A 27,097-nucleotide genomic window follows, 5' to 3' on the forward strand; every position below is an offset into this window, starting at 1 on the left:
AGAGACCCCAGAGGGGTCCCTTGGCCCTTCCACCATGTGAGGACACAGTCAGAAGACGGCCATCATGAGCCAGGAAGCGAGTCCCCGCCAGAAAATGAGTCTGCCAGTGCCTTGATCTTGGACTTCCCAGCCTCCAGAACTGTGAGAAATCAATTTCTGTTGTTTATAAGCCACCTGGCCCCTGGCACTTTATTATAGCAGCCTGAACTGATTAAGACAGTAACCCTTAGGGAGCTGACTCCCAGGTTTACGTTGACAGGTCTAGCTCTCTCCGTGTTTGCAGGAAATCTTGGCTCCACTGGAGAACCCCTGACAAGGAAGACTGAATAAATCCCCTGAGCCAAGCCGTCAAGCATCTATATTTTAGTAAGCATTGGGCATCTATCAAACTTATCCCACCAAGATCATCAATAATCTCTACAACCGTCTCTGTTCCTGGTACCCTAATACTGGAATTATCAACTTCCCTATTTCCTATGTGTATTTTGGACACGCACATACATGTCGGTTTAGAAGGGCATGATTTTCTTTGTGGATCCTGACTACATTTCTGTTAAATTATGTGTTTATGGTTCATGGTTTACACGGTGGAGAAGCAAGGAGGTCCCAGAACTCCTTGCCCTGGCCTTCCTCTTAGACACACGCACATAGGAATGCTCTCTGTACTTACACTAAGTTAAGCCCTTAATATCCCACTCAGACCAACCAGGAGTTTTCTAGCAAGTGGATTTCCCTGGAAGGCAGTGACTGGTCTGTCTCCCCAAGGTGGACAAAGAGGCTTGTGCACCCTGCGCCCTCCCTCAGGGAAACACAGGGTCCCCAGAGTTCAGTGTTACTGAGCAGGTCAAATTTTTGCTTCCCACCCCTAAGCCTCCCTAACCAAAAACTGTAAACAGCTTTGGCCTTAAATTGTGTTTTAAATAAAGAGTTCATCAGCACTTACAAAATGCAAAGAACTATTGGTGGTGCTTTCCCATGTTTCCTCATTTAACGGTGTGCCAGTCCTGTGAGGTAGGCACTCCCCTCGCCTTAAGGAAGGGGCAAGTGCAGCCCAGGGAGGGTCTGCAAAATCCCTCTGGTCACTCAGCTGATTCCTTCCTGCCTGAGCTGCAATCTGAACGGAGGTCTCATGCCCACGTCCACTTGCTTCTGCTCAAGCACGCTGCCCGAGCCCGGAGCGCCGAGGGAGCCTTGTCCAGGCTCACGTGTGCCCTGACTCACTTCCCCAGGGGCACAGTGCACTGTGACTCCTGAGTTTGTTGGTGGCATTTTGCTTGCTCGGAAATTGCTGGGTTCCTAAGAAATTTCTTGACACATTGACAACACACCCCATAGGTGGCAGAGAGAGGGAGACAAAGTGGGGGTGGAGGCAGGGAGGGCCGGGGAAGGAGAAAGTAAAAAAGGAAAGCTCCCATGTATGAAGCTCCTGCTACATTCTAGATCCTATTCCGAGCTCTTTACAGGTAAAGGATCTCCTTAAAATTCTCCACCCCTGAGCCTTTACCTCCTGTCATTACACTGATTATCAGCAATCTAAGGCCTGCTGATCCATGTAAAGTCCCGGATACTAACGTGAAACAGCCACTCAATCATTTTTTAAGGCCAGGACTAGCACTCCCAGGAAGAGCAGGTTTGCTGCTCTTGTGCGCCCCTGTGTGGCCACCAGCAAAAACACTCCAGAAACCATTCAAACGGGCTGTTGAGAGGCTCAGAGCCTGAAACCCTTGGTTTTCTTCCTGTCCGTCTTTTCCGCTTCCTGTCATGTTAAGACTGTAAATGAATAACAGAAATGTGTTTCTCAAATATTAGTGACTGTCCTCTGAGTGCTTCCCAACAAAAATATATGGTGAGAGGCTTTGGAATCATAAGAGATCTGAGTGAAAACACTGACACCCAGTTGCTCATGGATGACTTAATCTGTCTGTGTCTCAGTCTCTTCATCTGTAAACTGGGACCAACAATTCCTGCCTCCTGGGCATGTGGAGGAGATTAGGTGATATGATGTGTTTGAAAGCATCCAGCTCAGCGCAGGGATTAATGAGCACTAGCTCCTTTCCTTTCCCTGTCCTGTTCTCCATCCACAGAATTATTTCCACATGTAAGTCTGGCATTAAGCGCTCAGATCACAATAAATGTTGCTTTGTGTCCAAAACCCTCCCCAAGTCTAGGGGAACAGCACATCTCTAGGAAAACAAACAAACCAAAAAAAAATGGTAAAGAAATCGGTGAGAGCAGGTTCGCTTTAGCCGCCTTTCGGAAGGAGAGACCTGATCCAGCATGTGAAGCTGCAGAAAGGGAGCGTTGACCGCACGCGCTGTGGGAGGAGCCCTGCGGGGTCAGCGCCGGCTCAGCCCCGGTCCCCCTTCGGGGCTCCTGGGGAGCGGTCCCCCTGCTGCGCGCCTCACTCCCCAGCGCAGGACAGGCGGCTCTTCCTCCAAAGAGCCAAAGCAAACACCGGGGGCATTGTACTCTATATGTATATATTTTGTTGACTGCTGCAGCCAGCAAAACTCTACCTGTGGCTTACCTTTCACCACAGACGCTTTTCTGTTTTTAGCTGCAGGAATCTTTCCGAAGCAGATGCGCACTGCACGCTGGTGCACAGTGTTTGCAAAGCTTGAAAGAACCAGCAGAAAATCTCAGACCCCTGGGACACCACCCAGGGAGGGAGAGCTGGACTCAGTTTGCTCTGCTGCACCGAGGGAGGAAGGGGGTGAGCCCGCAGGAAGTGAGAGCATGCAAAAGGTGAGCCGACACTGCTGAGAGGACACCAATACCATGCACATAGATAAAACAAGTTAATATAAAGGTACATGGGTTCCCAAACCTTTAGCTACAGTGGTGAGTAAACAGCATATTCAATATCTCGTAATGTTTCCAAACCACCTTGTGTCTGGCCTCAGTCTCCTTAGCTCACTCTGCTCCTTCGGCCCAGAATTCCTCCTCTGCCCTCTGCCCTCTGCCCTCTGCCCTCTGCCCTCTGCCCTCTGCCCTCTGCCCTCTGCCCTCTGCCCTCTGCATGATGCTCTCTTATCCTCTATCCAGCAGGGGAGCATCTACAAATCAGCCAGGATTCAGCCCAATTTTTCCGCATCTGTGAAGCCTTTCCATGCATTTCCTGGCAGACCTCTGTGATTCCCTCGGTACCATGCACAGAGGCCCATGGAAAAATCTACAGCATTTTACTACACTGATTTGTTCACATATCCATCTTCCCATCTCAAACCACAGGAACTGCGTCTCATGCACCTATTTATCCTAAAACCTAGAAAAGTGGCTGACATATAATATGTGTTCAATAAATGTTGATTAAGTAAATCATTTGCCCAGATTCCTATTTCATACCTACTTTAGGTAGCTGGTCTAAATGCCTGCCATTCTTAAAGTCAGGTTATTGGGAAATTTTAGGCCAAAATTACAGTTGTAAATCTGTATCACTAGACCTTGTAGGGTTAACCAAAGTAGAGACAATGAACTCAATTACTAATATTGGAGATAAACTAATAGTGATTTATAAATTTAAAAGCAGGATAGTAGCAAATAAAAGCCATGATCATATCCAGGCAATATGAAAAAAGTAATCATTAAAAAGAAAAGATATTCATTTGCAAGGCATCCTTGTGCTAAATTAAAAGAATCCCAGCTCTGTGTGCTTGTGCAGAGGAGGAGCTTCCTGGTGCCGTGGGTGCTTCTATGATTTTACCGGCTATTTACTTTTTTTCATGTCTATTTCATTTTACTCCATATCTTTACCTTCCTGAAGAACTTGAGAATTTTAGAATACTTCAGTTTTAATTCTGCACCCACTCCTATCCCCATCATTCCAAAGAGTATTATTGTAATTTTATTAACATTGGCTTTATAGCTCCAAATTATTCGTTGTCATCACTATCCTAATTATCACTGTTATTATGCCCTACTTTCATTAAGTAGTAACAAAATCACTATTAACATAAAATATTTTTTCTGTTATTAATATTGTCTTTAATACAAAAACACAAGAGAGGAAAATAAATATAAATATTGAAAAATGAGGAGGTAAAATTGCCTGTGGTGATATGATTATATATTATATTATGTTATATTAAATTATTATATGCCAGATAAAATAGGATAGTAATAATTAGGTATCTAAAATATCCAAGATAACAACCAAAAAAAAATGGTTAAAAAATAAGAAAATTCAGTAAGTTGGCTGGGACTAAAAATAGGATAATCAATATCTTTGTTATTTATTAAACAAAAACAGAAGATATAATGGCAGAAAAGACACCACTTATAATAGCTACCAAGTAGGTAAAATAATAACAAATAAACAAGAAATGTACAAAAAAAAATGAAGAAAATGTTTAAATGTTATGGAAGGCCTAATGTAAATAAATTGAAAGACATACCCTGTTTTGGAATAGAAAAAATTAACATCATAAAGAAATCAAGTGTCCCTAAACAAATTTATAAATTCAAGGCGACTCCCCCACATCAAAAATAACACCAACAGGAATATTCACATACTGCATTACCTAATAGTAAATTCATATGGGGAAAAAACAAGAATACACAGGAAATTTGTACAAAAGAAGATGAATAGAAAAGACTAACTCACTAGGTATCTAAATATATTATGAAGCTACAGTGATTAAAGCAGTATGGTATTGATGAATGGATTAGACTAGGAGTTGGAAAACTTTTCTATGAAGATCCACATGGTAAATATTTTCGGCTTTGTGGGCCAAATTGTCTCTGCCATAATTAGACAACTTTGATACTGTAGTACAAAAGCAGCCATAAACAATACATAATCAAACGGGCAAAGCTCTATTCCAATAAAACTTTATTTATGAAAAAAGGTAGCTATCTGGATTTGGCCTACTGGCAATAGGACCATAGAAGTAAGAAAAAATACAAAAATAGACACAAATATATGTGGATAATTAGTATAGCTAAAGACGGCACTCTATATATCAATGGAGAAAATATACATTGCTCCATAAACTTTTCAGACAAATGGTTAGACATCTGAGAAGAAAAATAAAGTTGGATCCACATCTCATTCTTTAATTTCAAATGGATCAAAAATTTAAACATAAAAACAAAAATCATTAAAGTACCAGGAAAAAATCGTAGGTAAAAAATATTTTTTTATGAACTTAGAACGGAAAAATTCTTCCTAAGCATGCACTCAAACCCAGAAGCCACAAATGAAAAGACTGAAGAATTAGACTTCACAAAAATTAAAATTTCTGCAAGGCACCATTTACCACCAATAAAAACATAAGGGAGAAATGAAAAAACACTGTCAATTCATATCACAGATCCTACAGCTAGTGATTAAAATAATAGTTTCTGTCATTTTTTGTAATCAGGTTTCCCATGCTGTTTTTAAGTATCAATAAATACCAATATTTTTGTTACGTTGAAACCATTATCTTGACATTTTTAAAATTTAAAACCATCTGTATCTTGAAATGAAAATCAAAGACTCTGTTTCTCAATTAATATAATAACACAAAACAAATCGCACTCTGTAAATCTGGACATGTGCAAGTCCATGCAAAGCTCAATTAGCAAAATTAATTCCTTTTTCATCATTACCCATGAAATGATTGGCATAGTACCCTAGTGGAATTTATGTTTATGAAATGACAGGTTAAGGAGCTTTCCTCCCACAATCGCTATTATGCAATTTTTGATGAAAATGCTTGCAAAACTCTACTCTATAAAGAGATTAGACACTTGGTTAAAATTATAAATTGGACAGTTACACTAATTTAGAAAGCTTTCTTCTATACCACCATAACCTTCAAGAGAAGGAAGATGACTTAGCAAAGAAAAGCTTTTATTGCAAGAATAATATTTATTGTAGCTCAAAGACTTTCTAAACCAGTGAAATACAAATACAACAATACTGGCATTAAAACAGGTAACTGTATATCAGAATTTCCAACTCTAATGATGAAACAGATTAACAAAGATTAAACAAAGAAAGCTTCCTCTGAAACAAACATTTCATGCTCGCTATAATGATTACATGTCCTGCTAAAAAAACCACACAAAGGGTTGATTAAAATTGTCTCACCAACAAAGAGAGAGGATTATTTGGAGACAGATTCCAAGAAAAAGACTTGAAGATCCCCATTAACCCTCACATTGCTACGGAGCCAGGAAGAGGCATGTGAAGGAACTTTGCTCAAGCTTCGCCCAGGGGCTGGGCTGTGTCATGCCCTGGGAGCGTGTGCCTGGCAGTGACAAGGAGCCAGTGTCCCTGTGAATCTGTTCAGGGTGGGCTCGTTCCTATTTGATGGGATGATGGTGACCGTGACAGGCCCTCAGCCCACTTTGGGGAAGGCTGAGGCCACTGGCAGAGCTGGTAAACAAAGGGGAAACGCCTATGTTTGAAGCCACGGGGGCAGCCGCAGCAACTGAGCTCTCTCTAATCAAAGTGGCCAAAGCCCAGGAGATAAAGAGGCCGAGGGCCGGAGTCAGCGGCCCACTGCAAGCGACGGAGGAGCTCAAACCACCGCTTGGGTTCGGCTTCTCTCAGCTGATCCTAGATTTACAGCTCCTTGTGCATCACACCCTTGCTTTATTTTTCTCACCTTGTTGTCTTTTTATTCTGTTACACACAGAAATTTATTTTATTTAAGACACTATAGTCCTCACTAAGTACTAGGCGCTGAGCTAAACTCCTTTAATTTTTAGAACAGTTTTAAGTTCACAGCAAAATCAATCAGAAAGTACAAGAGTTCCTATGCACCCCCTGACTCCCCCACCCCCTGCACAGCCTCCCTTACTATAGACATTCCCACCAGAGGGGTACATTCGTTACAGTCAACGAACCTACATTGGCTCATAGTTATTAACCGAAGTCCATAGTTTACATTACGGTTCACTCTTGGTGTTGAACATTCTGTGGGTTTGGACGAATGTATAATGACATGTGTCCACCTTGCAGCACCATACAGAGTAGTTTCAGCGCCCTAAATCCTGTGCTCCACGGATTCATCCTTCCCTCCAGCTCCTGCAACCACTGATCTATTTACTGTCTCCATAGCTTTGCCTTTTCCAGAAAATCATACTGTGTGTAGCCTTTTCAGATTGGCTTCTTTCACTTAATAACATGCATTTAAGTTTCTTCCATGTCTTTTCATGGCTTGATAGTTTAGGGTGTTGGGGGGGGGGGCTCGTTGTAAATGCTGACAATATTCGACTGTCTGGATGAACCACAGTTTATTTACCCCGTTGCCTTTGCAAAGACATTCTTTTAGCTCAGTTGGTAACTTTTCCCATGCCTCTTTAGCCCTGCCTATTAGGCCTGCTACCTTGTGCAAGACTGGCAGTGCAATGGTTAGGAGCCTAGTTCCTCACTCTCAGCTCAGACCTGGACTCCACGCCAGTTTCTTTGGCAGGCCATTTACCCTCTCTTGACCTTTAATGCCCCAATCTCTAAAGTGAAGGACAGCATTATCACTTTTCTCATTAGGCTGATTTAAATGAAATAAAACATGTTAAGTATTTGGCCCAGGGCCTAACTCAGCACATGTCAGAAATGTAACTGATGGCCTGTGGTGGGTTTTTTTTAACTTTCCTTTTATTGTTGACACTATTAAGATGTCCTCATTTCCCTCACTTTGCCACCTCCACCCAGTCCCCAGCCTCCTTCCCTCCGATCATCACCACACTGTGGTCTGTGTCTATGGCTTAGCATACATGTTCTTTGGCTAATGCCTTCACCTTCTTTCATCCAGTCCCCCCTCCCCCCTCCCGTCTGATCTCTGTCAGCCTGTTCCATGTTTCCATGCCTCTGCTTCTATTTTATTTGTCAGTTTATTTTGTTCATTAGATTCCACATATAAGAAAGATGATATTGTATTTGTCTTTCTCTGACTGGCTTATTTCACTTATAATAAGCTTCAGGTCCATCCACGCTGTTGCCAAAGGTAAGAGTTCCTTCTTTTTTATGGCTACAAAATATTCCATTGTGTAAATGTCCCACAGCATTTTTACCCACTCATCTACTGATGGGCACTTGGGCTGTTTCCAGATCTGGGTATTGTAAATAACACTATGAGCACAGGGCTGCATATATCCTCTCTGATTGGTGTTTTGGGGTTCTTAGGGTATATTCCCAGAAGTGGGATCGCTGAGTTAAAAGGCAGTTCCATTTTTAATGTTTTGAGGAAACTCCACAGTTTTCCACAGTGGCTGCACCAGTCTGCATTCCCATCAACAGTGCACATGTCGTTTGTTGATGTGTTGATCGGAGCCATTCTGACAGGTGTGAGGTGACACCTCATTGTGGTTTTAATTTGCATCTCTCTGATGATTAGTGATGCTGAGCATTTTCTCATATGTCTCTTGGCCATCTGTATGTCCTCTTTGGAGAAGTTTCTACTCAGGTCCTTTGCCCATTTTTCAATTGGATTGTTTGTCTCCCTGGTGTTGAGTTGTATGAGTTCTTCACATATTTTGGAAATTAACCCCTTATCAGATGTATCATTGGCAAATATGTGCTCCAGTTCAGTGGGTTCCCTTTTCATTTTGTTGATGGTTTCTTTTGCTGTGCGGAAGCTTTTTTAGTTTGATGTAGTCATTTGTTTATCTTTTCCTTTGTTTCTCTTGCCCTCAGAGATATATCAGCAAAAATATTGCTACAAGAGACTTTACTGCCTAGGTTTTCTCCTAGGATTTTAATGGTTTTGTGACTTACGTTTAAATCTTTTATGTGTAGTTTTTGTTTGATTGATTAATTTTCTTCTGAACACCAACTGATATGATTTAAGAAGTATCCTCATCTAAAATTTCTGGAAGTTGTTAGGTGTGTCTACCATGTTACTCCACGTGAATGGAGAATTTATAAAGCCAATGTATTGTTGCCCTGGCCGGTGGATCAGTGGTTAGAGCATCAGCCTGCGCACTGAAGGGTCATGGGTTCAATTCCCGGTCAAGGGCACGTACCTGGGTTGCAGGTTCGATCCCTGGCCCCAGTTGGAGCGAGTGCGGGAGGCAACCAATGGACGTGTCTCTCTCACATCGATGTTTCTCTTTCTCTCCGTCTCTGTCTCTCTCTCTCCCCTTCCACACTCTCTCTAAATATATGCAATAGTTTGCCGGGCTTATGCTGTACTTCTGAAACCAATTATAACCTATTTCTACATCTTGTAGACATGGGCCAGGTGTTCACATCAAATCAATAATGAGAAAATGTCACTTAGGTCTCATCAGTGTCTCCCACTGGAGCTCTGACAGCACCCACTTCAAGGAGACTAGCAGCCTACAATCTCTGCAGCTGAAATGTCTCCTCAAAATATGCCTGAGTGAGTGCATGTAATGACATCTTTAGCAAATAAATAGCTACAGATTATGTTCTGTGAATGGCATGCCACTTCAAGACTGTGGATCAGCCCAATTAAAACATCAGCTGCAAAACATTCACTCTGCACCTTGACAGGAAATGCAGAACTGAATAATAATTGTCTAATTTGTTGGGTATGGTTATAAAAAAAAGTTCCCCAGGGCTTCAGGATTCTGAAGAGCTAGAGAATAAAACTGTCTGGCCTCTAGCCTCTGGGAGTTCAGTAAACATATTACAGAGGTCTGGCAAGATTTCAACATTAAAAAGCTCTTTCTGACTCCTTGGTACTAATCTCAGTCCTTTTTAAGGGAGCTTTTTACTCAAACTCCATCTGAAGAAATGAAAAGAACGTATCTAGAGTATTGAAAGGCAGTTATCTCTCTAGAGAGAAAAATATTCATCTACACCTAAGAAGCTGATTGATTGATTGATTGCTTTTTTAATTTTTTAAAATTACAGTTGACATTCAATATTACATTCATTTCAGGTGTACATCACAGTGATTAGACATTTATATAACTTACAAAGTGGTCCCCCCCACCATAAGCCAAGTACCCACCTGGCAGCATACATAGTTATTACAATATTACTGACTATATATTCCCTATGCTGTGCTTTACAACCCCACGGCTATTTTGTAACTGCCAATTGTATTTCTTAATCCCTTCACCTTTTTTCACCTTAATCCCTTTACCTAAGAAGCTTATTTCGAGAATGTGCTAATGAGTGCAATGTTGAGAGGGTAGAATGCAATGGAAAACACACACCTCCAATGAGCTAATAAGGTTTAGGGGAGTGGGACAGAGTGGTAAACAGTGAATCTAAAACAGACAATGAATTGGCTAATCAGTAAGCAGATTACTCTTTGGCAGGTTTAGGCCTAAAGAACAGACTGTGACCAGTGGTCCCAGAAGAGCAGCAGTATGTCCAGGGGATGCCTCTTTGAATGTGCAGTGGTTGGTTTGTTGAACTTCAGTTATCAAGGAAGGAAATGGGGACAGCATTAGTCACCATCTAGAACATGAGATGACAAGACACAAAGTGGCAATGGGTGGAGAAAAACCTAAGAAAATTAGAAGATGAATGTGGCACCGAGACTGATGGATGGGTTCCAAAAATAAATGGGAGCTACTAACAACTTTTTCTATGGTTAGTTCTACAGATTTAGAGCATGAGTTTCTACAACCAGGTGGGAAAGGATGGGACACCTCCTTTAGGCAATTCCCTCCCCTCATTTTACCCTGAATATTACATGTAGTGTTGTTTACTTAAGTGACTGACACAAAATGCCACAGCTAATGAATGACTGGTGGAGTCCAAATGGGGTGCAGGTATCTTGATTCCTGGGGTTCTCTCCCTAACACTACACTGTCCATAAAAGGTAATATGGCCCCTTCCCTAACAACCACCAGTGTTTCACATGACCCATTTCTCTAATTATCATTCTTGGATGCATGACTCTCAGCCAGGCCACTGTGGTCATTTGGGAAAATAATGTGAAAATTTTAAAGGCAGTATCTATAGAACCTGCAGGAATGGAAATGCTGCTAAGTTCTCAAGCTTCCCCTCTCACTCACTGGGGACATTTTTAGTTTTCCCTGCTCTGCAGCTTGCCAAGTATCCACGGCACCTAACCACAACTGAAAAAGGCAGTCCCCTCCGATCGGATGCTCGACCCAACCAACATTCCCAGGCAGCCTTGGAGCCATCACAGTGCCCTTCAAGTTCAGGGTCGTGCCTTTTGAAACACAGCATGTAGGGCTCAAAGCCCTCACATTCCTTCAGTGTGCATCAAGCTCAAAGCCTTCAGGAAGGGCCAGAGCAAAGCCAGGCAACAAAGGAGCTGATTTGTTCTTTTAATCAAAGACAAGTCATTTAGTTCTTCAAACACCACCAAGCGTTATGCATCTAAAGATGAGAGTTCTTCTTTTTCATGAAGCTCCCTATCTAATTAGAAATCTCTTACAGCTTTGCTCCTCTTATTTCCTTCCTCACGTCCTACTCTTTTAGCATTCATTCCACAAACATTTGTTCAGAACCTATCTTGCGATGCTAGATCCTGGAATATGAGGGGCGATGCAAAGATAAATAGAATAGTTTCTGCCTTGTGGGGAGTTCACTGTCTATAAGAGAAAGTACAGCATGTAAATGGAGAATTAAAATACAACATGATGAATGCAGGGCGATAAAGGAGTTCAGGGTGGGAACAGAGAGTAACTGTCCAGACGTGGTGCAGCGATGCGGTGATGTTTGGTAGGGGTCGTGGAGGAATATGGGTCTCTTGGAAATGCTTGTTGATCTGTTCCTTCTAGTCTCTTTCCCACATGGAGAGGGGACACCATTTAAGGTCTGTGCCGGCTTTTACTCTTTCTTGGAGAACCCATCTCATCCATGTTCCTGGAGGAAGTAGCAGCCCCCTCAACACTGGGCCAAATAAATGGGAGACAAAGAGACAGAGAAGGAAGGAGCTGGGCTGCAGGACAGCCAGGCCTTGCTCCCAGTAGGGACATGGAAAGAAGAGTAGGAATGAGTCTGTGAGAGGTTGCATGCAGCGGAGCAGAGAGGAGCAAACATGTGCAAAGCCACGAGGTGCCGGAATGAAAGTGGGGAGAACTCCCTACGAGGCCCCTCTGTCCTCCCAGCCCCTGAGTTCTGGGTGCTGCCCTGGGACAGTCTTGTTTCACTCGAGCTTCTGGGAATGGGTTTCTAGTCTTTGCAACTAGACATTCTTATTTCCTTTCAAATTCTTAAACACCTTATTTCAGCCCTGTACATTGAACCTTCACCTTACAATAAACCTCCATATTTTACCAAAACAACCGAGCATGATGCTGGGAGAGAGAGAGCAGGACAAGAGGCAGCGCATCGCAAAGCACCAACAGGACGAACCTGGGGAAGCGGGCTGGCGAGAAGGCCCGTGCTGAGCGAAGCAAAGATCCAGGAAGAAGCCCGGCAGCTTCTGTGTGCTGAATGTCTTTTTTGTCTTCTTTTAAATATGTTTTTATTGATTTCAGAGAGAGGAAGGGAGAGGGAGAGAGAGAGAGAAACATCAGTGATGAGTCATTGATCAGCTGCCTCTTGCACGCCCCCTACTGGGGATCGAGCCCGCAACCCCGGCATGTGCCCTGACCGGGAATCCAACCGTGACCTCCTGGTTCTTGGGTCAGTGCTCAGCCACTGAGCCACATTGGTTGTGCTGAATGTCTTTTGAAAGGCACAATAACAGCAAAAACAGCCAGGCTTTTCTCTGCATTCTAGAGCTATAGGTGGTTTTCATTTTCTTCTTTAACTATTTCTGTTTTCCAAACATTCTACAATGAGCATGTATTTTGTATTAAGGAAAAAAACATTATTTTAAAAAATAGAAATAATTTCCTGACACCTTTTTTAAAATAATGCCTCTGAGAGTGCTATGTTAACTAAAATATTTTTAAAATTTAAACTAACAGAACACAAAATAATTTATCTCCAAAGAGGTCCTTCCTGAGTGGGACAGAGGAAGCTAAGTGAGGCATGGCTTGGGAATGAGAGCTGGAGTCTCGAGTATAAGGAAAATTGCCCAGATGGAGTGCAGGGTGAGGAGCTAGCAAGGGCCCCTCACATGGTGCCCATCCCCTGAGCTCTGAGAAGGAGGCTGAGGCATTCTCCGCTGAGGTTCATGTGGCCTCACGCCCCCTTCCCCAGGCACAGCAAGCTGTGTCATCACTCCTGAAGTCCGAAACCCTGGCCTCCTTCAGTCAGCAAGCCTCTCAGCCTCCTTCCTGATGATCTGGGTGAATTAAGAATGTTAGAAATTTGAAGACTCGGTTCAGTAGATCTCCATTTGCTGCACACTGAGATCTCCTAGGAGCTTTTACAGATCTCTGAGACTTGGCCTCCATCTGCAGAGATTCAAATTCAGTTGATTTGGGGTGCAGCCAGGACATGGAGATCTTCTTATAAGTTCCCCTGTGATTCTAATTTGCAACCAAGGTTGTGAACCCCTGAGCAGAACAAAGGATTTAGCTGAAGGAAAAGAAGCTCCTGGTCTTGGTCGCCCCCTGCTGGCCCAGGCTGTACACTTCATCTCCCAGCGACCTCAGATGCCGGTGGGAAGATGTCCTGGCCCATCTGGGCTTCCAATGAGTTCCCAGCACACATCTCAAGTCCGTCGATGTCTGCACAAGAAAAGCCCTTTCAAGAGAAATGTCTATTTAAGTCCCTAATTCCATTTCAAAGCTATTGCTCAGATGCTTCCAGTTATCATTTGCTCACACACACCTATCCCGAAAAACCGCACTACCTGTAATTTATGTGACAGGACTTCATAGAGCAGTTACTATGCCCCATCCACTGGCCTAAAAACTTCACAAGCAACTCATCCATCTTCATAGCTTCCCTTTGAAGCCAGTACTATTATTACTTCCAAGGTGCTGAAGGGGAAATTGAGGCACAGAAAGGATTATAATTTGCCTTGGCTATTAAGTGGAGGAGCCCGGGTTTAAACCCCAGCAGCTGGCTCTGGATCTGTGGTCTGAACCACATCGTTGCCTTGCTGCCTCTAATCATGACCCCTCTGCCCTGTTCTTTGTGGTACCCCAGAGTTGAGCATCTATTATGTGCCAGGCACCATATCCACCTTTTTACCCAAGAAAAAATTGAGGCTCAGAGAGTCATCCACTGTTCTGAATGGATCTTAGTCACCACAATCAATCATTAAAATATCTCAACAATCTGGGTTCTTACCCTGCTCTGGCCTCCATCCCAGCTGTGTGACTTCGGGCAAGGTACTTCACCTTTCTGAGCCTCTATTTCCCCATCAGAAAAAAATAGACCTAGTACCCATTTCTAAATCATCAAGCTGCAGTGAGAATTTGCCCAACCCCCATTCCAAGCTGTCATCTGACATCCCTTTGACTTACCATGGTGATTCTTTGAAGGGAAAAAATGTTTACAATCGTCTTAAGTGGCTGTAACCTAAATTCGCAAAAATACTCTTTCATAGGGTCCTCCTTGCAGATGTGCTGAATAAGGTGGAGTAATGCGAGACACCTCCCCTTCTGCACACAGCTGCGTGACGATCAGTACCCAAAGGTGGGTTCTGAGCATAGCCTATTCACTTCTTTATGGAATGGTCCATCTGAACCAAATGTGTCCTAATGCGCTGATGCTTAAAGCTCTATTGCAGCCTCACACTCATACCTCACACTCACTAGGATGGCTATAATTTTTTTTTAAATACGGAAAAAAAAGTGTTGACAAAGATGTGGGGAAAATGGAAACCTCTACATTGCTAATGGGAATGTAAAATGGTGCAGCCACTGTGGAAAACAGTCCCTCAAAAAATTAAAAATAGAGTTACCATATGATCCAGTAACCCACTTTTGGGTTTTTAGGCAAGATCATTGAAATCAGGGTCCCAAAGAGACAGTCATACACCCATGTCCACAGCAGCGCTATTCACAGTAGCCAAGAGGTGGCAACCCAGGTGTCCATCAATAGGTAAATGGATAAATACAATAAATAAACACAATTCCAGACAATGGAATATTTAAAAAGTAAGAGATTCTGACCCATGCTACAACACAGATGAACCTTGAGAATGGACCTTGAGGGTATTATGCTAAAGTGAAAAGTAACCAGAAAGTAACCCTGACCCCTCTATGCACACATATTGAAGGACGAACCTGGAAAGCTAATGAATATTCTGTTAAGACCCTCCCCTGAGGCCTCTTCTAGGATTCCCTCAGCTAAAGAAAGAGAAAAAGTCTCAAGACAAAAGACCCAGCATGCTCGCTCCCTCTAGAGTATGTCCACGCCTTTCTCCCTTATGTGTGTATCTCAGCTCTTTCTCCTAAACTCCAAGACTCCTCAGGAGACTTGCAACCAGGGGAACAGTGGGCAGCAGCAGCTCATCCCGGGCTCACTCTGTGAACCTGTCTCCAAGGTCCCCTTTTTCTCTGACTTTTTTGTTGTTGTTATTAATCCTCACCTGAGAATATTTTTTCATTGATTTTTTTCTAGAGAGGGAGGGAGAGAAGGAGGGAAGGAGGGAGGGAGGGAGGGAGGGAGGGAGGGAGGGAGGGAGGGAGGGAGGGAGGGAGGGAGGGGAAGAGAGAGAGAGAAACATTGATGTGACAGAGATACATCCATTGGTTGCTTCCCGCACGCGCACCCACCAGGGCCGGGCATTGAACCTGCAACCCAGGTACGTGCCCTTGACCAGGAATAGAACCCACGACCCTCTGGTGCGTGGGCCAATGCTCTCATCACAGCTACACCAGGGCCTGGCTCACTTCTTTTACTGTGACTTACCTCTCAGCGAGTTCATGCAGCCCAGCGTGGCCAACGTCTTTCCTATGAGGTTTCTAAACAGCCAGAGCGGCCCCACCTGGGCTCTCCTGTCGCTCCTTCTAACCTAAGCCCTTCCTGTGTTTCCGTGGCCCCAGCTGCAGCAAATGTACTCTCAGAATCCCCCAGACTGATGAGAGAGCTCTGAAGAGGGACAGTGGGGATGGTTGCACAACAAGGTGAATTTACTGAATGCCCTGAGATTTACACTTAAAAATAGTAAATATGGCCTTAGCCAATTTTGCTCAGTGGTTAGAGCCAGACTGGCAATAACACACAAAAACATTGGTGTGGACACTGTTTCAGTGCCATGAATTCTGCTTGATTCACCACAGAACTGCTAGGTGGCAGGAATTCTTTGTCTGGTTCAGACTTCCCCTTAAGTTAGAGTACAGGCTAAGAAATCAACTCTTATTATTATCTTGATGTTACAAATGAGGAAACTGAGGCATGGGGAGATTACATCTTTCTGTAAGAATCTGAATCCAGTTCGGATTCTACAGTTCATTGCAATGTTGGGCTGACACCCAGCTCTGTCACTGATTTTTTGTGTAACCCTGAGCAAAGCGTATGCTCTTGTGACTCTGTTTCCTCTCATGTAAAGTGAGAGAAATGAACTAAAAAAATATTTTGGGTAAATATATTTGGGGGAGGTAGGAACAGGCAGTGGGTCAGAGGCGGTCTTTAGATTGAGTTAGAACCTCCAGTGAGTTTATGATCCAGGAAGGGTTAAGAAATGCCAGACAGCCTGGCTGGTGTGCCTCGGTGGTTGAGTGTCAACCTATGAACCAAGAGGTCACCTGTTCTATTCCTGGTCAGGGCACATGCACAGGTTGTGGGCTTGATCCCCCGGAGCGGTGCAGGAGACGGCCCATCAATGAGATTTCTCTCTCACTGATGTTTCTATCTCTCTATCCCTCTCCCTTCCTGTGTCTCTAAAAAAAAAAATCAATTATGAAAGAAAGAAAGAAAGAAAGAAAGAAAGAAAGAAAGAAAGGAAGGAAGGAAGGAAGGAAGGAAGGAAGGAAGGAAGGAAGGAAGGAAGGAAGGAAGGAAGGAAGGAAGGAAGGAAGGAATGCATGCTGGGCAATATGCTCTCAAAGGTCCGTGCCAAGGGTCAAGTTTCTAGTCAAGTTGACACCAAATGATACAATTACAATTGTGTGGAAAACCAAGTGTGCCTTACGGAGAACAGTCTTGGGTACAATTCAGTCTGACCTGTGGTCAAGGCTAAGCATGATATTGATGACACTGGTCTTAATTCTAGGCTTGAGTAGAAGGCATCTTTCTAACATACCTCGTACTCTTGTCCTGGAACTATGCAGTTCTGGGCGGTCCCCCGTCTCCTAACTTGCCCAGGGAAGTTCCTCTCACCCCTGCCCCACACAAGGTCCTGTTGCTACAGCTTCAATCTCTAAGCCCTGACTATTCACACCCTGAGAAAGCAGTTAGTAGTTATTACAGGAACTGCCAAGAGAATCGATAGCAGATTCTGTCTGAAGCAGCCCTTGCCTAATTTTCCAGGAGTCTGGCTCTTTGCAGCTGTATCTGGTCTCTTGATGTTTCCCCGGAATAGGTTGCTGTCCTTCTGCTCACTGCCAGCCTCACTATCAGTTCTGTGCTAACTCCCATCTCCTCCAGCCTTGACATCCCGCAGCCAACTCTGCTCCTCCTACCTGCCTCCACATCAAAGGCACTGACAAGCTGTTCACAGCCATTGGCCTTGAGCATCCTGAGTGACAGTCGTCCTCACATGACAGCCCAGTTAACTCTATGCAGGTCATAAACTTTGCCAGGTTGTGCAAGAAGTGTGCAAACTGCTTTTGAGTGCTGTAATGTTTGTCAAGCAACATCTTACAGAAGCTCAACCCATGTTAAAACCATCAGAATGGCAGGATGTTAGGGAGAGCACCCACATCTTGTGGGGAACCTGTGGGCAATCGGGTAGTGTGCCAAGATCACATGTAGTAGTCTGGAGGAAATGAAGGGTTGACCCCAGAAAGGTAGGTGAGAGCGAGGGTTCAGTGGGCAGGAACTCAGGCCAAGAAACAACATGAGAACACAGGCTCTGGGAACGCAGGCTTCTCGGGGAGGGCACTGGGCTTCCTGTGGTTGTGGGAGAGAGGCAGGCGCCAAAACTCTGAGGCCTGAGTGACCCCAGCTGACATCTGGATAACATCTGTTACACAAAAGGGCCTGTCCCAGCAAGAAAGCAGTAACCTCAGCAGAGCTTTCAAACACCCAGGAGGATTTTTTTAAATAGCTTTAGAGAGATTTTTTTCACAACAACAAACTCACTAACAAGCCACCCAACTCAGCTGTGGCTCAGACATACCCCAAGATACACATGGCCATCATATTTAATCATAACCTAATATTTAATGCCATGTTTAGTATGAGCCAGTCACTACATTGTGATTTTACACATAGTCATTCATCTAATTCTTATAACAATTCCTTGGAATAAATACCATTATCATCCACACAGCAGCAAGAAGGAGTTGCTCCAACACCCTCCCAGGGTCAAGCCAAACCCCCCAGGCCCACAAGGCCGTGCACTCCTGTCCCCCCACCCCCTCCCTGCCCTCATGTCCTCCCTCTCTCCTCCTTCCTCACTCTGCTCCAGCCACTCAGGCCTCAGGCCTCCTCACTGTTCCATGAACATGCCAAGTAAATCCTTGCCCCAGGACCTTTGCACATGCTCTTCCCTCTACCAGAGAGGCTCTTCCCCCTGAAGCACAGCATAGCTCACTCCTCACCTTCTTCCATTCTTTATCTAAATGTCACCTTCTGAGGGAGGCTTCTCAATCTAAAATGATAACCCCTTCACCACATGCACATACATAAAACTTACCACCATCTGACATACTACTGTATATACTTTATTTCCTTATCTTTACTGTCAGCCTAGCCCATCAGAGCAGGGATTTGTGTCTGGTTGATTCACTGCTGTGACCCACAGTGTTTGGGACAGTGACTAGTACACAGTAGGTGCTCAGTAAATGTTTGCAGAATGAATGAATTTGTAATAAAAGAGAAGACAGGAAGAAGTCGGGCCAAAGGCCAAGCTCCACAGTCCTTAAGTGGCAGAAGCCAGATTCAAACCCAGGCAGTCCAACCTTGCAGGCTTCCTAACCACTGTGCTCCTTTCTCCTAACACACCCTTTTGCACAGTCACAAAGGCACACATCAGCTAACACACTAACATACTCATAAACACACATAATCCTTTGCAGCCAGGAGCATCCATGAGGACTGACCCACAGGCACCCCCCACACTCAGGCCCATCCTTAGCACCTAGGCTCCTGGTCCCAAGACCTCACCTCCTCAAGGACCAGGCCCAGCACCCCAGGCAGGAACTAGCCCTTGGTCTGCATCCTGTGGTAATTTACATTCAGCTTTCTGGGGCAGTTCAGGCTGTTGTGGCACCGGGACATCCGCTAGTAGGCCACTACAACTATTGGCCACCCACTGGGGTCCAGGCTGGTGACGACCAGGTCCAGTGCCTCACACTGGGAAGGGAAAGCTGGGGAGAGTTGCTGGTGTGGCCAAGGGTGCAGCCACACAAACCCTCTTGCCCCTCCTGGGCCCTCTCAATGGGTGGCATCTCCGCAGCACCCCATAGCTGGCGAACCTGGGGAGCGTGGAGCAGGCTGTTGAGGACAGTCCCCACTGGCTCCATGACCCAGGCCCGCACCCCAGCCTGGCCCCGCTCTCCTCCAGCTTCCAGGTCGGATGCTGGTAGCCAGGCACCTTGGCACAGCACAGGCTGCAGGAGAACAGATTTCCCCCACCACCCTCCCCCCCTCTACCTGACATCCCCCCCTTGGAGCCCCGGACCCACTCAGGCTCTCCCCACAGCCCGCCTTCCTGGCCCGCTCCTGCCCCCAACTGCTCCAGGCTGGGTGCACAGTCAGGGCCAAGACCGCGCCCCGCCCCGGAGACCACGCCCCCTAGGCCTCCCCAGTCCCCGCCCCTATCCAGAGCCCCGCCCCCGCGGGGGACACGCCCCACCCCCTACGTCCCGCGGCCCCGCCCCGCCCAGCCCAGGCCCGCGTTCTGGCCCCGCCCCCTCATCTCCAGCTTCCAAATGCAAAGCAGGTGGTCACGCACCACCGCCGGGCGCGGGCTGGCGAAGACCCCCAAGTCCCCCCATCGGAACCTTCGGTCCCCGCGAGTTCCTTCTGCCCCTCAGCCGCTTCCGGACTCTCGCAAGCCCCGCCCCAGCCAAGCTCCCGCGTTCTCCCGCGTTCTCCCGCAGCTTCCACCCCAGCCAAGCTCCCGCGTTCTCCCGCAGCTTCCACCCGTGGAGCGCGCATCGCACCCACCGTTTGTTTGCCCAGCAGCAGGCACCCAGCCTGTGGTGCGAGCAGAGGTCGGAGGGTGCGCTGCGCTCGATGGGGAAGCGGGGAAGCGAGAGCACCTCCCGCCCCAGCACAGCCCTGGCGCAGCGGGAAGGGCGCGCAGACCTGGCCCACGTCGCACGTGAGCTGGTGAGCAAGACGGGTGCGGGGCCGCGTCCCTGCCGCCTCCCTGCGCCTCAAGGACCCCTGCGGGGTAAGAGGAACAGGAAAGCCAATAGGATTTGGAGTAGGGCACCAGCCTGCTGGGCTCCGATCCGGGACCCCCAACCCACCCCTGGCCTTCCAGGCGTCTTGCACGGAGCGCACGGGCACCCGCTCTGGTCACCGCGCCTCGGCACCTAGCACTGTGCATTCCTTGCACAGGCACATGTTGAGTTCTTACTGTATTTTAGCCCCGGTGTTGGGGGTACAAGCATTGTCCCCTCCCTCTTGAAGCTAACACTCCAGGAGGAAGAAGGGAGTGTGATGAACAAAGAGCCAAAACTATTCATAACAGATTGAGGTAAGTGCTGCAAAGGAAATAAGCAGAGAATAGGGAGAGAAAGAAACGCGTCTTTAGCTGGGATGGTCAGCTTCTCTGAGAAGATGGCATTTGAGCTCAGATCTGAAGGGTGGTGCAGATGGCCATTCAAAAAGCCAGGGGAGAGCACACCAGGCAAGGGCCCCTGCAAGTGCAAAAGCCCTGAGGCTGGAACAAGCTTTGCCCGTCGGAGGGACTTGCTCCACAGCCTTCCCTCCTTCCTCTCCATGGACTGTTTCCCCTCAGCTTTAGAAATTCTCCGCCATCATCCTGAAAATCCCTTCCTTGCCCTGCCTGGCCCCCACCATGAACAACTTGTGTCTAGAAAGCATAAGCTAACCTGAAAGTCTATCAACAGGGGGTGGGAATGAGATGTGTGATTGAGGGTTGGAATGGAAACAAGTCCACATCTATTTGTAGAGTAAAAAAATAGGACATTTATATGATCCTGTCTGAGGGCGGGTGATTAAAGGTACCTGTATATCTAAATATACATCTAGTAAGTCAGATAACTTAAAACTATCTACCCTCTACTTCCTGGGGTAATGGTAATAGTCTATATGTCTTGATCTAGGTTGTTACACCAGTGTCTGCATGTCTCAAAATTCAGGTAATGTATACATAAGACATGTCCATTTCTTGTATGTAAGTTTGGCCCCCTCCCCAATAAGCAAGAAACATAAAATACTGAACTCTAGGTTATGTGCATGCTTAAGTGTTTAGAGGTGATGGGTTCTGATGATGCCTCCAAAAAAAAAATAACATGGACTGATGGAGGGAGGGAGAGAGGGAAGGAGGCAGGGATGGATAGTTAGGTGATAGAGTGAATATAGCAACATGTTAATTGTAGAATCTAAGTGTGGGCAGGCCAGGGTACAATTCTTTCCATTTTTCTGTATATTTGAAAGGTTTTATAATGTTGAGAGAATTTTTCTCCCCACGGCAGCTACCAGTCATTTTTCTATTAAAGCGGGACCAGCCAACCTGTGTTGGGGCAGGGTCCTTCTTAGTTCTGCAAGTGTTAGGGGAGTGTGAGGATCTGCAGATTGAGATGGACTGCTCCTCTCCTGGGTGATGGGGAGCATTTAGGGATGGACCTGGGGCACAGGGGAAGCTACAGGAGTGGGAATTAGGTGAGATCAGAGCCAAGGTGGCTAAAAGGGAAGCCAGAATCTTCATTCTAATCAGACATACCAATTAAAAAATGGGCAAAGGATCTGAATAGACATTTCTCCAAAGAAGATATGCAAACAGCCAATGTGAAAAGGTGCTCAGCATCACTACCATCAGGGAAATAAAAATCAAAACCACAATGAGACATCATTTCACACACACTAGGATGGCTAGGATCAAAAAGTCAGATAATTATAAGTGTTGGAGAGGATGTGGGGAAAATCAGAACCCTCACACACTGCTGATGGGAATGTAAAATGGTATAGTCGCCATGGAAAACAGTTCCGCAGTTCTTCAAAATGTTAAACATAGAGTTTCCATATTCCATATGAATTGGAAATTCCATTCATTGATATATACCAAAAAGAATTGAAAACATGTATTAAAACAAATACCTGTACAGGAATGTTCACAGCAACACAATTCACAATAGCCAAAGGTGGAAACAACCCAGTGCCCATCAATAGATGGACAGGTAAACAAAATGTTGTCCATCCATACAATGGAATATTATTCAACCACAAAAAGAAATAGAATACTGATTCACACTACAATATAATTATGAATGAATATCAAAAACATGATGCTAAGTGAAAGAAGCCAGTCACAAAAGACCACATAATATATGATTCCATTTATGGGAAATACCCAGAATAGACAGAACTATAGAGACAGAAAGCAAAGGTGTAGGGGGTGGGGGAATAGGGAGTGATTGCTAATGGGCACAGGGTTTCTTTTCAGGCAGATGAAAATGTTCTAAAATTAGATAATGGTGATGGTTGAACAACTCTGTAAATTGTACACTTTTTTCTTTAATATATCTTTATTGATTTCAGAGAGAGGAAGCGAGAGGGAGAGAGAGGGAGAGACTCATCAATGATGAGAGAGTCATTGATCGTCTGCCTCCTGCACACCCCCGGCTGGGGATCGAGCCCGCAACCCTGGCATGTGCCCTGACCGGGAATCGAACCCCGATCACCTGGATCCTAGGCCAAAGCTCAACCACTGAGCCATGCCGGCCGGGCTATAAATTGTACACTTTAAATGGATGAATTGCATGGTGTGTGAACTATATCCCAAAGCTGTTTAAAAAATGAAGAAGAGAGGAGAGTCAGGACTTCTAAGTATTGATTCAAGAGAAATGAAAACTTACCTTCATACAAAAGCCTGTGCAAGCTTATAGCAGCTCTATTCAAAACTGCCAAAAATTGAGAAGAACTGCAATGTGCCTCAAGAGATGAGTGGGTGAAAGGTGGTACAGTCATACCGCACAACACTCCTCAACAATAAAAAGGAATGAAATACTGATGCACAGTAACGTCATGGCTGAATCTCCAGTGCATTCTGCAGAGTGAAAGAAGCCACACTCAAAAGGCTGCATAGTGTCTAATTCCATGGAAGAGACAACACAGAGTGCCAGAGAGCAGATAGTGGTTGCCAGAGGCTGGGGAAGGGAAACTATTCTGTATGTTGATTTAAATGGTGGTTCTACGGCTGTATTTGTCAAATATCATAGAATTGTGCACTAAAATGGATGAACTTTACTGTATGTAAATTATACCTTAATTTTTTTAAATGAAAGGGGGAAAAAAGAGCCAAGAGGAAAAGGCACACTATGCAGTAAAAATCATAGCTGAACAGGAAAAAAAGGGCTGCCTAGCCTCTCCCATCCTCTCATCCAGTCTCAAAGTCTGTGTTTGCTGAGACCCTACTCCATTGACAGGCTGAGTGCCAGGCAGATGACTAGGACCCTCCTTACCCCGTTCATTCCCTTTGTTCTCCTTGTCACTAAGTCCCATAAGCAGGGGACACTGATGATCCCTCTCTCCTGCTTGAGACTCACAGCTTTCTCTCTAAGGTCCTTATGCCACATCCCCAGCTTGCCTCCTCTGTCTCTGATGACTCCTGCTCTGTCTCTTTCCCCAACTCAACTCTCTCCTTCCCCAACTCAACTCTCATCCTGTCAGTGGCTACATGGGCTGCCAACATCTCCACCCACACACCCAGGTCTCTCTCTAGAGGCCAATTTGTGCTGACATCACCTCCTTGGATCTCCACAAGCTATTCCTATTAACAGGGCCTGGAATCCAGATCTGACTCACAATGTGCCTGTGGCTGGCTAAACCCCCCGTCTGTTTCCCACAGGAGTTGTGCTCTGGGGTCTCAAGATACTGCTTGGCAAGTCTTCCCTGATCCTTCCTTGCACAGGAACCTACCATGGTATTAAAGACCTAATCTTAAGAGCTAAAATTATAAAGTTTTTAGAAGAAAACATTGGGGGAAATCTTCATGACATGGAATTTGGCAACAATTGCATGTATATGATATCAAAAGCACAGGCAACAAAAGACAAAATAGATAAATTGGACTTCATTCAAATTAAGAACTTTTGTGCATCAAAAGACATTTAGTAAGAAAGCGAAAAGTCCTGGCCAATGTGGCTCAGTTGGTTGGAGTGTCATCCCATACACCAAAAGGAGGTGGGTTCCCTTCCCGGTCAGGGCACATACCCAGGTTGCCTGTTCCATCCCTAGTGAGGGAAGCAACTGATTGATGTTTTTCTCTCTCTCCCTTTTTTCCTCTCTCTAAAAATCAATAAATGTTTTTAAATTTAAAAAAAGAAAGCAAAAAGACAACCTACAAAATGGGAAAAAATATTCTTAAATCACGTATCTGACAAGCGACTGATATCCAGAACATTCCATGAACAACTCCTACAAATCAACAACAAAAAAACAACCCAATCCAAAACTGAATAGACATTTCACCAAAGAAGGCATATAAAATGGCCAATAAGCTCATTAAAAGATGAGTAACATTATTAGTTGTTAGGGAAATGCAAGTCAAAACCACAATGAGACACTACTTCACATCTACTAGGATAGCTATTTAAAAAGTAAAAACAAAATAATGAGTGTTGGTGAGAATATGAAGAAACTGGTACTCTTGTGCAATGTTGGTGGGAATGGAAAATGAAGTAGTCACTGCAGAAAACAGTTTGGCAGGTCTTCAAAAAATTAAGCTGAGAGTCACCATATAACCCAGCAATTCCACTCCTAGGTTTATACTCAAAGGAGTTGAAAGTAGGGACTGGAACAGATATTTGTACACCCTGTTTATAGCAGCATGATTCACAAGGGCTTAAATGTGCAAGCAACCCGTGTCCATCGAAGAGGAATGATTAAACACAATACGGTCCATCCAGACAGTGGATTATTCAGCCTTGAAAAGAATGAAGTTCTGATACATGCTACAACATGGATAAACCTTGAAAACATGTAAAGTGAAATAAGCCAGACAAAAATGGGCAAGTACTGTGTTATTCCACTAAAAATGGTTTAAATGGTAAACTTTATGTTAATGCAATTTACCACAATTAGAAAAAAACAAAAACCTGCCATGGCTCCCTCTTGCCTGCCTCACTGAATCTAAACTCCTCAGCCCTCTGCTGCGCCGGCCTGGGCTGTCGCCGTCCTTCTGATACAGCTCCAGACTTTTATCCGTGCTGGGTCCTCCACTGGTTCACCGCCTCCACCGGCTTCCCAAATCCACCAGACCTGCCTTGCGGATTCACAGAGCTGCTCCACACCCACACACCCCACCCCCTGCACTCCTATCCCTCACCTCCTTCACCCCACCCACCCCACCCCTCTCACCCCACCTCTTACCCTCCTATCCCCCACCCCTCATTCCCACCCCACTGCACCCCACTCGCCCCACCACACCCCCTACCCCACTCCTGCACCCCCCACACCACTCACTCCACCCCCAGCAGAGAGTCAGGGCCAAGCAGTGAGGTCCCGGGGCCTATCCCAGGACAAGAGAAAAGGTGGGAATAGCTAAGCTGGTCTTGGATCAGGAAGCTGAGCGGGAGCCCCTTCAGTGTAGTTCAAGGAGCTCCACACCGTGGTGGCCGCAGGTGCAGCTCCAGCAGCCAGAGGTGGGTGAGGCCGAGAGTGGCGGGGGCTGACCCTCCAAGCCCTGTGAAAGGCCCAAGTTCAAGGTGTCCCAGAGACATGCATTTCTTCTGCGTCCTCAGCTCTGTCCCAGCTTCCCTGTCTCACTGACAGTAACAATGACAACAGTAATCATAACAACCACCCTGCAGGGCAGCCGGCCCACATCTGCCCCACTTCCCTGTGCCTTTCTAGACTGTGTCCATCAGGACACATAAGGACAAGGCCTGGAGTGACCAAGTCCCCAGGGTCCCCACAGTCAGAGATGCTGGGAGAGGCCAGAGGGGTGAACAGAAGGAGATGGGTATGAAGGGGCGTGGGGGCTGACAGGCTGGAGCCTCCACAGAAGGGGGCTGGGTAAGGCCCTGGCAACTGGACGAGGGGAAGCCAGGCCAGCACTTCGTGTTTACTTTCGAAAGAGCAGGGCCAATCTGTGGCCTCCCACTGTGACCCTGGACTGGGCCCTGGCGTGGATTAGATGTTTCTCTCCTGAGCTAATCGCTGGGCTTTGTCCCAGGGGACTCCACATCCTTCCCAGAAGACACAGCCCTCCCCCCTGGAAAACCCTCAGAGATCAAGGGATGCTATGGGTTCAGGAACTGTGCCTCCCATCCCTCCTTAGCCCCTCATCCCCACAACCCCAGCCCCAGCTCTGCCTGGGCTGACCCCATCCAGCCTCGTCCTGAGCTCCTAATTTGGCTGCACAGAGTTTGCAACCCCACTGGGCCACCCCAGAGAGAGCAGTGGGACACCCGCCTTGTTCTCAGTGCCCAGGTCCTAGGAAGAGGAGGCCGGAGGAGAGCTTTGATGCTTAGCCAGATGTCTGTGCCTGAAATTCCACCACTCAAGTTTCCCCTTTGGGTTAAGGCAGTGTTTCCTTTATCTGTTCCAGAAACCCCTAGTGCCCCACAAATGCTTCGAAGGAAAAAACATCAAGGGGGCAGATAAGTTCTGGAAAGCTGCACAAGGCACAAGAGCATATGAAAGGCTCTGAGAAGACCTGCACGGACCATCACCATTCAACTTTGCTTGACCCCCACACTCGGCCACGATTCTAGGGAACATACTACGAGTATCCAAGGCCACAGTTAAATGTCCACTGAAAGAGTCCAGAGGGCGCCGGGGCAGTCAAGCTGCAGAGGGAATACCTCAGTTTGGTTGGACCTGGAAGGAGGGGACAAGGGGGACACAAGCCAGGCCCAGGGGCCCTGCATGCCACCCTGACTCAGAGAGATCAGGCACTGGAAGGGGACTCAGCACCCACAGCCACCATCTTGGTCCTCAGTCCAGCTCTTGGCTCTCGGACCAAACCCCTGCCCTCTGCTAAGCCCTCAAATCCCCCCAGAGCCCTGTTTCCTGCTCCGCCGCCCTGGCCCTAGCGGAGGCCACTGCGCTCGTCGG

The 27,097-nt window shown here is 46.0% G+C and overlaps 1 long non-coding RNA gene across 1 annotated transcript; it reads left to right on the plus strand.

Annotated features, from left to right (window-relative positions):
* The first annotated feature begins 20,104 nt into the window (after positions 1-20,104).
* On the plus strand, positions 20,105-27,097 carry LOC308556522. Its single transcript, XR_013998716.1, has 3 exons — positions 20,105-20,549; positions 21,142-21,177; positions 26,589-27,097. It is a non-coding gene; the product is annotated as an uncharacterized lncRNA (long non-coding RNA).

The sequence above is a fragment of the Miniopterus schreibersii genome (assembly GCF_964146895.1).
Source record: "Miniopterus schreibersii genome assembly, chromosome: 4".
In the NCBI taxonomy this organism is placed as follows: domain Eukaryota; kingdom Metazoa; phylum Chordata; class Mammalia; order Chiroptera; family Miniopteridae; genus Miniopterus; species Miniopterus schreibersii.